We start from the raw sequence: 11882 nt of genomic DNA on the forward strand, positions 1-11882 counted from the left end.
CCAGCTGGGCAAGCAGAGGTGCGGGGGTCAGGCAGCCCACACTGAGATTCTAGGATCTAGGACTTCAGCATGGGAGTGGGGTGCAGTTGCCCGTGGGAGAGGTACTGTGGCATTGCTCGTGTCAGAAATGATTGTTTCCTTGAGGTCAGTTCTGACCATAGTCCGTACCACTCTCTGAACTAGAGCTTTAGGATGACAGTGCCTTTCAGTGAAAGATTGTAATGTTGACACAAACGAGACAATGCATATGATCAGGTGAAATAGAAGTTGCTGTAAGAATAAAAATCCACAGCCGAGGCCCCTGTCATGAGCTCCTGCTGGAAGATGGCGGCTGCAGAGGTGACACTGCAGCAGAAGTCCCTGGGGCAGAGTAAAGGGAACAAAGACGGTGCTCAGAGGGAGCGCCGGGTTCCAGTTCTTCAAACAAACAATGGTCCACGTCCAACAGGACTGAGTACTACCAGCTTATCTTGTCAAGCAGGTGGACAAAGAAGATTCGCTTGGGAGCGCTGCAGAAGAAAAAGCAAGTGTTCAGCAGCGGTTGGAATACAGGGTAACTCGAGTACATGGGCCCTACAATAGAGGCAGTATCCGTCTCTGTTGGAGGATCTTAATTCCCGTCTTGAAGATAAAGTCTACCTTAGAGGATTTAACTCTACCTTAGCAGATATCCTACTGTACTACGGACTTCATCGCTTTAGAGTTGACCTGACAGTTCCCGAAAAGGAGAAACATCTTGCTGGTTTTGTCACACTCGGCACTATCTAGGGATTAGGAAACATCTGTCTGTTGTCCTCTTTATCAAGAACAGGCTCTATACTAATTCCCACTAGAAGCTATCCATGGCATAGAAGCATGATCACAAATATTTTAAATGGAAAGTGTATTCTGGACTAGAGAACCAACATAAATAGGTACACAGTCATTCTTTATTTGCTGAAGTGGATGGAATAAACTTATGTCTGAAAAAAAAATCAACAGCTGAAACTTGACTTGAGAGTTTTAGAGGGCACAGGTATTGAACTCGAGTTTGTTTGAATTCTAAATCCCTGTACTTCCACTATAAACTGCACAGTATTTTATGAAGTACTTATTTTATTAAGTTCTGTGGAAGAACTTAAAAGATGGGTAAAAAAAAGAAGCTACAACTTAATGTTATTTAGAAATGGGATGACATTGTAGGGTAATGCAATGTATCTCTTTCTCAGGCAACATAATTTTTTTCTCTTAAAAATATATTATTGAGGGTGCCTGGGTGGCTCAGTGGGTTAAGCCTCTGCCTTTGGCTCAGGTCATGATCTCAGGGTCCTGGGATCGAGTCCTGCATCGGGCTCTCTGCTCGGTGGGGAGCCTGCTTCCTCCTTTCTCTCTCTGCCTGCCTTTCTGCCTACTTGTGATCTCTCTGTGTCAAATAAATAAAATATTTTTTAAAAGATTTTATTTATTTATTTGACAGACAGAGATCACAAGTAGGCAGAGAGGCAGGCAGAGAGAGAGAGAGAGAGAGGAGGAAGCAGGCTCCCCGCTGAGCAGAGAGCCCGATGCGGGGCTCAATCCCAGGACTCCGAGATCATGACCTGAGCCAAAGGCAGAGGCTTTAACCCACTGAGCCACCCAGGCGCCCCATAAATAAAATATTTTTTAAAAAATATATATTATTGATATCTGACAATACAAAAAAAGATATGTATTCTACATGTAAATAATAATATAGAGGCACTTGCATGGCTCAGTCAGTTGAGCATCTAACTCTTGGTTTTGGCTCAGGTTATGATCTCATGGTCATGAGATTGAGCTCGCGTTGGGCTCCACACTCAGTGCGGAGTCTGCTTGGAACTCTCCCCCTCTCCCTCTGCCCCTCCTTCTCTTTCTCTCACTCTCTAAAATAAATAAATCTTTAAAATGATAATAATATTATAAACTGTGGATCCACACCTAACGTAAGAAGTGGAACATTGACAATATCATTGCCTCAAACTTCTTCCCCTTCTCCATCTAGAAGATCTTCATCTAGGGGCACCTGGCTGGCTCAGTTAGAAGAGCCTGTGACTCTTGATCTTGCGGTCATGTGTCTGAGCCCCACATTGGGTGTAGAGATTACTTAAATAAGTGAAACTAAAAAAAAAAAAAATAGTAGATCTCTATCTGATCTTTAACCACAAGTCTGAATTTTGTTTTATCATTGCCTTGGTTGTTAGGGAAACTAGATCTTCAGGTTTGAATTAAAAGGAGGAAATCTTGCTTGGCTACTAGTTAACTCCAAAACAGTTTTCTGGTTATTAGCATATTAATTCATCTGCTCTTTGCACATCCTATAGAAGTGTGGCATTGACATCTACATGATAAGCAGCCTCTAGAAGCGCAGTGATTTCGCGACTGCTGGGTTTGCGATAATGCCTCATGGTTAACCAGATGTAGTAGCTTCCTTCATCTGGTCTTACACAGGCACTGTGAGCCCAGGACACATTCAAAGACCTTCCTTCTCATTCTGTTGTTAAATTGCATCTCTGTCTTCTTCTTGGGTGTCTGGGTCAGCTGTACTCCAGCTTACATCTATAGATTCTAGAAGACTGGGAAGTCTAAAGCGTTTCAGGCCTGAAACTGTGACAGCCATGGGGCTGTAGCAGCAGAAGTGTGTGATGTAATTTGCATAATCTGTTTTCCAAGAAAATCACAGCAGCATGGAAAAGTTTATCAGGAATATGCCAGATCTCAAAGGTAAAGAGTCCGCCTGGAATATATTTGCTGTTGAGTTACTTCAGGGGTGTATAAATCATGCAAATTCTGTTATGATCACTTTCAATGCAGACAAATACATTTTTTTCCACTTGGAGAGTTTTTAATTTCATTTCCCTTTTATAAAAGTAAAATGATATACACGTGGGTTTTTTGTTATTGTTGTGCAAAAGATTTAATAATAAGGTATACTATTACCTCCTCTCCCATCCCCAGTTCAATTTCCTAGAGTCAACCAACTTTCAATAGTTTTCATTTCTAGTTCTTCTGGGGGCCTCCTGAATATCCTTAAATAATATGCCATCCTTGACTTATCAGAAATACTGTTTGTTCATTCATTCTTAATGAATTTTGATATTATTTCATTTTTTCTAATGGCTGCAACTGCACAGTCTTTGACCTCGTAACTTATTTTTCTCCCCCCTGAGAGACATGCCTGTTCCTCAGACATACCAGGTTTACTTCTGCCTCAGTTTCCTTGCGCTTGCTGTTGCCACTGCCTGGAATACTTTTCCTCCAGATATGCCCGTACCCCACTCCCTCTAGTCTTTTTTTTTTTTTTTTTTAGATTTTATTTATTTGGCAGACAGAGATCACAAGTAGGCAGAGAGGTAGGCAGAGAGAGAGGAGGAAGCAGGCTACCTGTGGAGCAGAGAGCCCTATGTGGGGCTTGATCCCAGGACCCTGGGATCATGACCTGAGCCGAAGGCAGAGGCTTTAACCCACTGAGCCACCCAGGCACCCCTCCCTCTAGTCTTCACTTCAGAGTCATTTCAAGAAGACAGAGCTGGGATTGAAATCCAGACACCAGATCCAGAGCCCCCACATGTTCACGTCAAGGTTGATAATACAGCATTTTGTTCTATACTTATATTAAAATCTTCCCTGAGTGGATTCTTAAAGTTTGAAAATGGATAATCTGTTTTTAATACTCTACACTAGGATTATTGTCCTCTTTTTCAGGTCCCAACTTATGATTTCTTGCCAATCAGAGGAGACTGTTCCCAGATGCTTCTTTCCTTTGTGCCCAGCTTTGTTTACCTCCCTTTCTGATCCTAGAGGCTGGTGAGACTGTAGTCAGTCAGAGCTGGCCTTGCCTTCACTGAAATGACCCATGGTGGTCCCTCTCCTATTCTCTTTGCTGTTACGGATTTATTTCTTTACTGCCTTTTGGTTGGCATCTCAAGCATAGTGGGATGTGGGCAGAAAGGAGTAGAACAAGGGAGGGAAAGAAAATACCAGTGTTCAGGGCACCCGGGTGGCTCAGTGGGTTAAGCCTCTACCTTCGGCTCAGGTCATGTTCTCAGGGTCCTGGGATTGAGCCCCGCATCAAGCTCTCTGCTCAGCAGGGAGCCTGCTTCCCCCTCTCCCTCTGCCTGTCTCTCAGCCTACTTGTGATCTCTCTCCCTCTCTCTCCCTCTGTCAAATAAATAAATAATCTTTAAAATAAATAAATAAATAAATAAAAAGAAAATACCAGTGTTCAGTGACTCATCTTAAACTGGAAGTCCCCCAAAAATAGAGTTTTTAAAATTTTATTTTAAAATGAGACTCTGGAGGGGCACTGAGTGGCTCAGTCGGTTAAGCGTCTGCCTTTTGTTCAGGTCATGATCCCAGGGTCCTGGGACTGAGCCCCGCATCGGGCTCTTTGCCCAGCGAGGAGCCTGCTTCTCCCTCTTCCTCCGCCTGCCACTCTCCTGTTTGTGCTTTCTCTGTCAAATAAGTAAATAAGTAAAATCTTTAAAAAAATAAAATAATTCAAAAATAAAATGAGAATCTGGAACAAAAACAGGGAGAGGAAGAACTAGCATTTATTGAATGGCTTCCCATGTGCCACACACTGAAGTAAGTACTTCTTCCATATCAGCTGCTGGAAACTTCATGACAGTCTGAAAGCCTAAAGGGTCTGATGGTGGAATGAGAGGAGGATTTCAGACACTTGAAACCTTTTCTTTGTACCACTTGTGTGACGTTTGGGGCCCTCCACTGCTCTCTCACAGGGGTGGTTCAGATCAAAAGACCTAGGATAAATGGAGTGTGGGGACACTGAGGCATACGGACTCCTTAAGGAGCAGCCATGGCTTTTGCGGACAGCCTCCTGGATTGTCTGTCAGCCCACGGGCAGGTTGCAGCTTTGCATCTGTCAGTGTCATAACCCCAGACAGAAGCCGTGTGGCCTTGGGTTTACTATCATGAAGGGATATTTAGCTTTTATTTTTGAGGGATGGAAAAGAGTAAATGATGGTAGAGTACATTTGAAAAGTGGTGAATATTGGTAGTTTACATCCATGTATGTCCAATTCCCGATATTTTCTGAAATAATTATATAAAATGATTAATTTACATATCTCTACAAGAAACCCAAGGGTAGCTAACGATGCAAACACGGTTTAGAGTTCATTAGATTTGTCTACTGTTCACATTAATATAAAATAGAATAAAAAGACTTGTAAAGCCCTAAAAAGAAAGCCAGGCTCTGTCATTCCTAACAATATTCTGAAAATTCCTAAATGTAGCTTTGATGAAATTTGGGTGCCGGAAGACGTATTTCCCAAACTGCCTGACTTTTTTCTGTTTGTCTTAAGATGTTATTTATTTATTTTAGAGAGAAAGAGAGAACACAAGTTGGAGGAGAGGGGTAAAGGCAGAGGAAGTGGGAGAAGCAGACTCCCCACTGAACAGGGAGACTGACTCAGGGCTCAATCCCAGGACTCTAGGATCATGACCTGAGTCAAAGGCAGACGCTTAACTGACTGAGCCACCCAGGCACCCCCTGACATTTTTCTTTTTTCAATTTTTATTTACTTGTTTTTGTAGTCAAGTATAATTAACATTCAGTGTTATATTAGTTTCAGCTGTACAACATAATGATTCAGTGCTTTGATACATTTTTTGGTGCTCATCAAAATGTGGACTCTGTCTCGCCTTTATCTAGTTCACCCATTCCCCCTGCCCACCTCCCCTCTGGCAACTACCAGTTTGTTCTCTGCATTTAAGAGTCTGGGTTTTGTTTGTCTCTTTTTTTCTTTGTTTGTTCATTTGTTTAGTTTCTTAAATGCCACATATGAGTGAACTCATACGGTATTTGTCTTATTCTAACTTATTTCACTTAGCATTATACCTCCTAGATTCATCGATGTTGTAAATGGCAAGATCTCATTATTTTTTTTATGGTTGAGTAATATTCTATTGTATATATGTATCATATCTTCTTTATCCATCTACTGATGGACACTTGACTATCTTCCATATCTTCATTATTGTAAATAATGCTGCGATAAACATAGGGGTTCAGGTATCTTTTTGAATTAGTGTTTTCATTTTCTTTGGGTAAGTATCCAGTAGTGGAACTATTGGATCATATGGTAGTCCTATTTTTAATCTTTTGAGAAGCCTCCATCCTGCCAGACTACCTGACTCTTTCTTTGTATTAGGACAAGTCAGGATGGGAAAGGTCTTGCCTAAGACACAGCTGGAACTGTAGGAACAGAAACTGGCAGATTTCAAAAACCCTCTGGGCAGCTGCAGAATTATATTTTGTAGCAAACACATTAAAATAACTTCCAATCCATGCGTTATGGGGAAAATGAATCACTTCTGTGCTGTCTTCAGAAATTCAAATTAAGTCATTTTTCAAAGGGAAAAGAAGTTACAGAAATGATAAGGTTGACTACCTCCTGATAAGCTCTATTCCCAAGCAGACAAGTATATTGGAATTACTTTAAGAAGGTTGTCAGCTTTTCCTTGTTTGGGTCTAAATGAACTCCTAATATAAAAATGTTCCTGAATTAGACCTTGGCAGTCCCCTGCTTACAGATGGCTTGAGTTCTCCAAATTGGATTCTAACCCAGTTGTTAGGAAATAAGAATACATTTTGCCGTGAAACTATGTTATACATGATAGTTAGAGTCCCAGGCCAGCCCACAAAACTCTGTTTAACTACCAATGTTCTAAGAGGAATATTACAGGGGCACCTGGGTGGCTTAGTTGGTTAAGCTTCTGACTTCAGCTCAGGTCATGCTCTCGGGGTCCTGGGATCAGGACATGTTAGGCTCCACGCACAGCAGGGAGTCTCTCTCCTTCTCCCTCTGCCCCTACCCCTGCTCATGCTCTCTCTCTCTCTCTCAACTAAATAAATAAAATCTCCTAAAAAAAAAAATTATAGACCAGTATTTTTTCAAATTGAAAACTTCAACCAATTAGTGGGTCATAAAAGCAACTCAGTGAACGGATAAGAATAGGATGGAATGGAAGAGAAAAATATCAGAGCATGTTGCCTGAGACAAGGGTAGGTATTGTTTCATGGAACTCCCAATTTCAGACATATGTGGTATGTATATGTATACTGGGTAACAATGCAAATGTATGTTTTACTCTAAGTCCAAAGAAAATTCGGGTGGCATTGCGATAAGCCATGTGTGTAGGCCGTGCGATAAGTGTGTCTCCCTGCAAGACATGTTCAGAGTCACAACTCTGGGCATCAGGATTACATTTCTGCAAATAGTTTGGATTTCGTGTGTGTGTGTGTGTGTGTGTGTGTGTGTGTGTAGCTCTTGAATGAAAAGCTGGGGTACCTGGGGAGGAGATGAGGGGTGGGAGTAATGAGTACTGGTGGAGTGGGGAAGTAATGACTGGGATTCCTAGGTGGGAGTTGACAAGTTTTTGTGCTACTTGTGAGCTAAAAATGGTTTTTACACTTTAAAAAAATTGTTAAGGAAAGAAGAATAAAATGTAACAGAAACCGTATGTGGCCAGCAAAGCCTGAAATATTAACCACCTAGCCCTTTGCAGAAAAAGTTTGCGGAACTATTCTAGGGGAACAAGGAGCAAGTAACTGTTAGGACTCTGAATGAAAGTAAGAAAAACCCAAAGTGCGCTCGAAGCACCAAGCCAGAGGATAATGAGATATCTTCACCTAGTGTAACTACAAAGGATCAAGAGTAAGGATAAATCTTAACATTTTTTTAGTGAGAAAAGACGGAGGTCCTCAAAGAAGTTACTGTCAGGCTAACAGCGGACTTCTCATTAGCCGGGATGGAACAGAAGCAAAGTGTTAGAAGAAATACTTCAACCTAGAATTTTATTCCAGATAAGTCATCTTCCAAGATTGAGGATCAAATCTTTTTTTTTTTTTTTAAAGATTTTATTTATTTATGACAGAGACACAGTGAGAGAGGGAACACAAGCACAGGGGAACCCAAGCGGGACTTGATTCCAGGACCCTGGGATCATGACCTGAGCTGAAGGCAGACACTTAACGACTAAGCCACCCAGGTGCCCCAAATCATTGGTTTTAACAATATAATTTTTTTCTTTTTTGGATCTGTGTTTGAGTAAAAGCAAAAATAAACTATTGGGACTACATCAAAAAGCTTTTGCACAGTGAAGGAAACCATTGATAAAATGAAAGGACAACCTACTGAATGGGAGAGATACTTGCAAACGATATATACAATAATGGGTTAATATCCAAAAATTTATAAACAACTCAAACAACTCGACACACACACACACACACACACACACACACACACACACTGATTAAAAAATGGGCAGAGGACCTGGACAGATATTTTTCTAAAGAAGACATACAGATGCCCAGCAGGCAAATGAAAAGATGCTCAACAACACTAAACATCAGGGAAATGCAAATCAAAACCATGACAAGATATCACCTCATACCAGGTAGAATGGCTGTTATTAAAAAGACAAGAAATAACAAGTGTTGGCAAGGATGTTGAGTAAAGAGAACTATTGTGCACTGTTGGTGGGAATGCAAACTGGTATAGCCACTGGGGAAATCAGCATTAAAAAATTACAAACAGAGCTAACGTATGATCCAACAATTCTACTGCTGGGGATTTATCTAAAGAAAATAAAACCACTACTTCAAGAAGATATATGCAATTCTATGTTCATTGCAGTATTATTTACAATGACCAAATATGGAAGCAACTTGTGTCCATCAGTATATGAATGGATAAAGAAGATGTGTGTGCAGCATGTGTGTGTGTGTATAATACTATTCAGCCATAAAGAAGAATGAGCTCTTGCCACTTGTGACAACATAGAGGGTATTATGCTGAAATAAGTCAGAGAGACAAATACCATATAATTTCACTTAAATGTAGAACTTAAAAAAATGAAACAAATGAACAAAAAAAAACAAAGTAGGAACAGACTCATAAATACAGAGAACAAACTGGTAGTTGCCAGAGGGAAGGGATAGTAGGGGAATGGACAAAATTGATGAAGAGGATTAAGAAGTACAAACTTCCAGTTATAAAGTAAGTAAGTTATGGGGATGTGAAGTCAGGATAGGGAAGAGAGTCAATAGTATTGTAATAACTTTGTATGGCAACAGATGGTAACTAAACTTACTGTGATCATTTCATAATGTATATAAATGTTGGATCACTATGTTGTACACCTGAAACTAATATAATATTGTATGTTAACCGTACTTCAATAAAAAAGATTAAGAGTAATATAAAGAAATTTTCTAACATAAAAAGTTTATGGGGGCACCTGATCCCCGGACCCCGAGAGCCTTCGGCTCAGGTCACAATCCCAGGGTCCTGGGATCGACCCCCAACATTGGGCTCTTTGCTCCGCAGGGGGCCTGTTTCCTCCTCTCTCTCTGCCTGCCTTTCTGCCTACTTATGATCTCTGTCTGTCAAATAAATAAATAAAATTTTAAAAAAAAGTTTATGATAATTTCCCTCCCATAATCCCTCAGTGAAATAACAATTAAAATAAGAATTCAGCAAGGAGAAAAGAGAAACCTGAAGAAACATTTGTAAAAACTAAGGTATATTTGACCATAAAGCAGGGCTCAAGATCTGTCAAAGGACGGAAACGTAGAGTGTATTTTCTAACCGGAGTGGAATTAGGCTAGAAATCAGAAGATTACTAATAAATCCCCATATGTTTAGAAATTAAATAATACACTTCTAAATAACCTATAGGTTGAAGAAGAAATATTTTAATCAAAATGATGATGAAATATAACACATCAAAATTTGCAGGATGTAGCTAAATACCAAATACTAAAACTTAAAGCATTAAAATCATGTGTTAGAAAAAAAGGAAGGCTGAAACAGAAGAGCTAACTGTTCCTCCAGAAGTTAGGGCAAGAATGACAAACCCAAAAAAGTATAAAATAGGAATTAATAAAAAAAATAATAACAGGAATCAATGAAATAGAAAATAAATATGTAATAAAGGAGATCAAGAGGTACCTGGGTGGGGCAGTTGGTTAAACATCCTGACTGTTGGTTTGGCTCAGGTCACAATCTCAGGGTTGTGAGACCAAGCCCCACATGGGGCTCCACACTCAGCAAAAAGTCTGCTAAAGACTCTCTTCCCTTCCCCTCTTCCTCCCCCCTATTCTCTCTCAAATAAATAAATCTTTAAAAAAGGGGGGGATCAATAAAACCAAGTGTTGATTCTTTAAAAAGACTCATCATTAAAATCCTCTGGTGATATGAGTCCATTAAAAAAAAAGAGAGAAACGACACATATAACCAATCTTAGGAATGAAAAAAGGGTCATCATCACAGATCTAATAAGTAAATAATAAGTATCTAAATGATAAAAAATTCTATGAACAATTATATATATGTGTGTATGTAAATGTATACATACACACACACACATATAGTTTCAAAATTTAGATGAAGTAGACAAATTTCTGAAAATGCACAACTTACCCAAACTGGTAAGATGATACAGAAAACTTGAATATGTCTGACTATTAAGGAAATTAAATCAGTAATTTTAAATCTTACCAGAAAGAAAACACCAGGCTCAGTCGGACTTACTTTAGAGTTCTACCAACAACTAAGGAAAAAATAAATGATCGTAAGCTCTTTTAGAGAAAAAAATGGGAAAAATCTCCGACATATTTTATGAGGCAAATGTAACCTTAATATCAACATTTTACAAAGATCTAATAAGAAAGAAAAGTTACCAATTTCACTCATAAACATAAGTACAAACATCATAAATAAATTATTAAAAAACCAAATTAGCAAAATGTAAAAGTAACACACCATAACCAAGTAGGTTTTCTTCTGCAAGGGTTTAACTACATCAGGATGGTTTATCAAACAAAAACCAACAGTGTAGGGGCACATGGGTGGCTCAATCAGTTAAGCATCATCTGCCTTCAGCTCAGGTCATGATCCCAAGGTCCTGGGATCCAGCCCTGCAGTCAGGCTCTTTGCTCAGCGGGGGCCTGTTTCTCCCTCTCCCTATACCTCTTCCCCCACCTCGGGTGTGCTCTCTCTCTCTCTCTCAAATAATTTTAAAAATCTAAAAAACAAACAAACCGTGTCACAGTGTAATTTGCCCATTAATAGAATAAAGGAGAAAAATCATATGATCATCTACGGATGCAGAAATGGCATTTGACAAAACAGCCATTCACAGTAAAAACTTGTAGCAAATTAGGAAAAGAGGGAAAATTCTTTAAACTGATAAAGTTTCAGGAGAGAGCAAGCAAGTGCCCTGGAACAGACTCATGCATATCTGGAAAGCGGATAAACATTCTTGTGTGTAAAAATTAGAGCCCCTTCTATACACCATTTAGAAAAATCAATTCTAGGAGGATGAGTGCCATTCATTTGAAAATAAAATTTTCAGAAGAAAATATAGGAGACTCTCTTTATGTTATCAACATGGAAGAAAATTTCCTAGTAAAGACACTGAAATCACAAATGTGAAAGATTAATGAGATTTACAATTTTAAAACTAAAAATGTTTGTTGTGGCTCCTGGTTGGCCTAGTCAGTTAAGTGTTTGACTCCTGGGATGCCTGGGTGGCTCAGTAGGTTGAGTGGCTGCCTTTGGCTCAGGTCATGATCCCAGAGCTCTGGGATGGAGCCCCACATCGTGCTTCTTACAGCGGGGAGCCTGCTTCTCCCTCTGCCTGCTGCTCCCCCTGCTTGCCTCCCTCTCTGACAAATAAATAAAATCTTAAAAAAAAAAAAAATCAGTACATCAAACAAAAGCCATACTGAAGTACTGCCTTAGAAAGTTCTCTACTGGGAAAAATAAGCCCCTGTCTCTGGCCCACCATATTTTCCTCTGAATTTCTCTCTTTTCCCACAACATCTGGGCCAGACACGAAGTGGTTATCATTAA

General features: G+C 39.8%; 1 pseudogene across 1 annotated transcript; it reads left to right on the forward strand.

Annotated features, from left to right (window-relative positions):
- Positions 1-306: 306 nt before the first annotated feature.
- On the forward strand, positions 307-833 carry LOC308354234 (eukaryotic translation elongation factor 1 epsilon-1-like; annotated as a pseudogene). Its single transcript has one exon. The product of its transcript is annotated as a eukaryotic translation elongation factor 1 epsilon-1-like (transcript).
- Positions 834-11882: the final 11049 nt, after the last annotated feature.

The sequence above is a fragment of the Martes martes genome, assembly GCF_963455335.1.
Source record: "Martes martes genome assembly, chromosome: 13".
NCBI lineage: Eukaryota > Metazoa > Chordata > Mammalia > Carnivora > Mustelidae > Martes > Martes martes.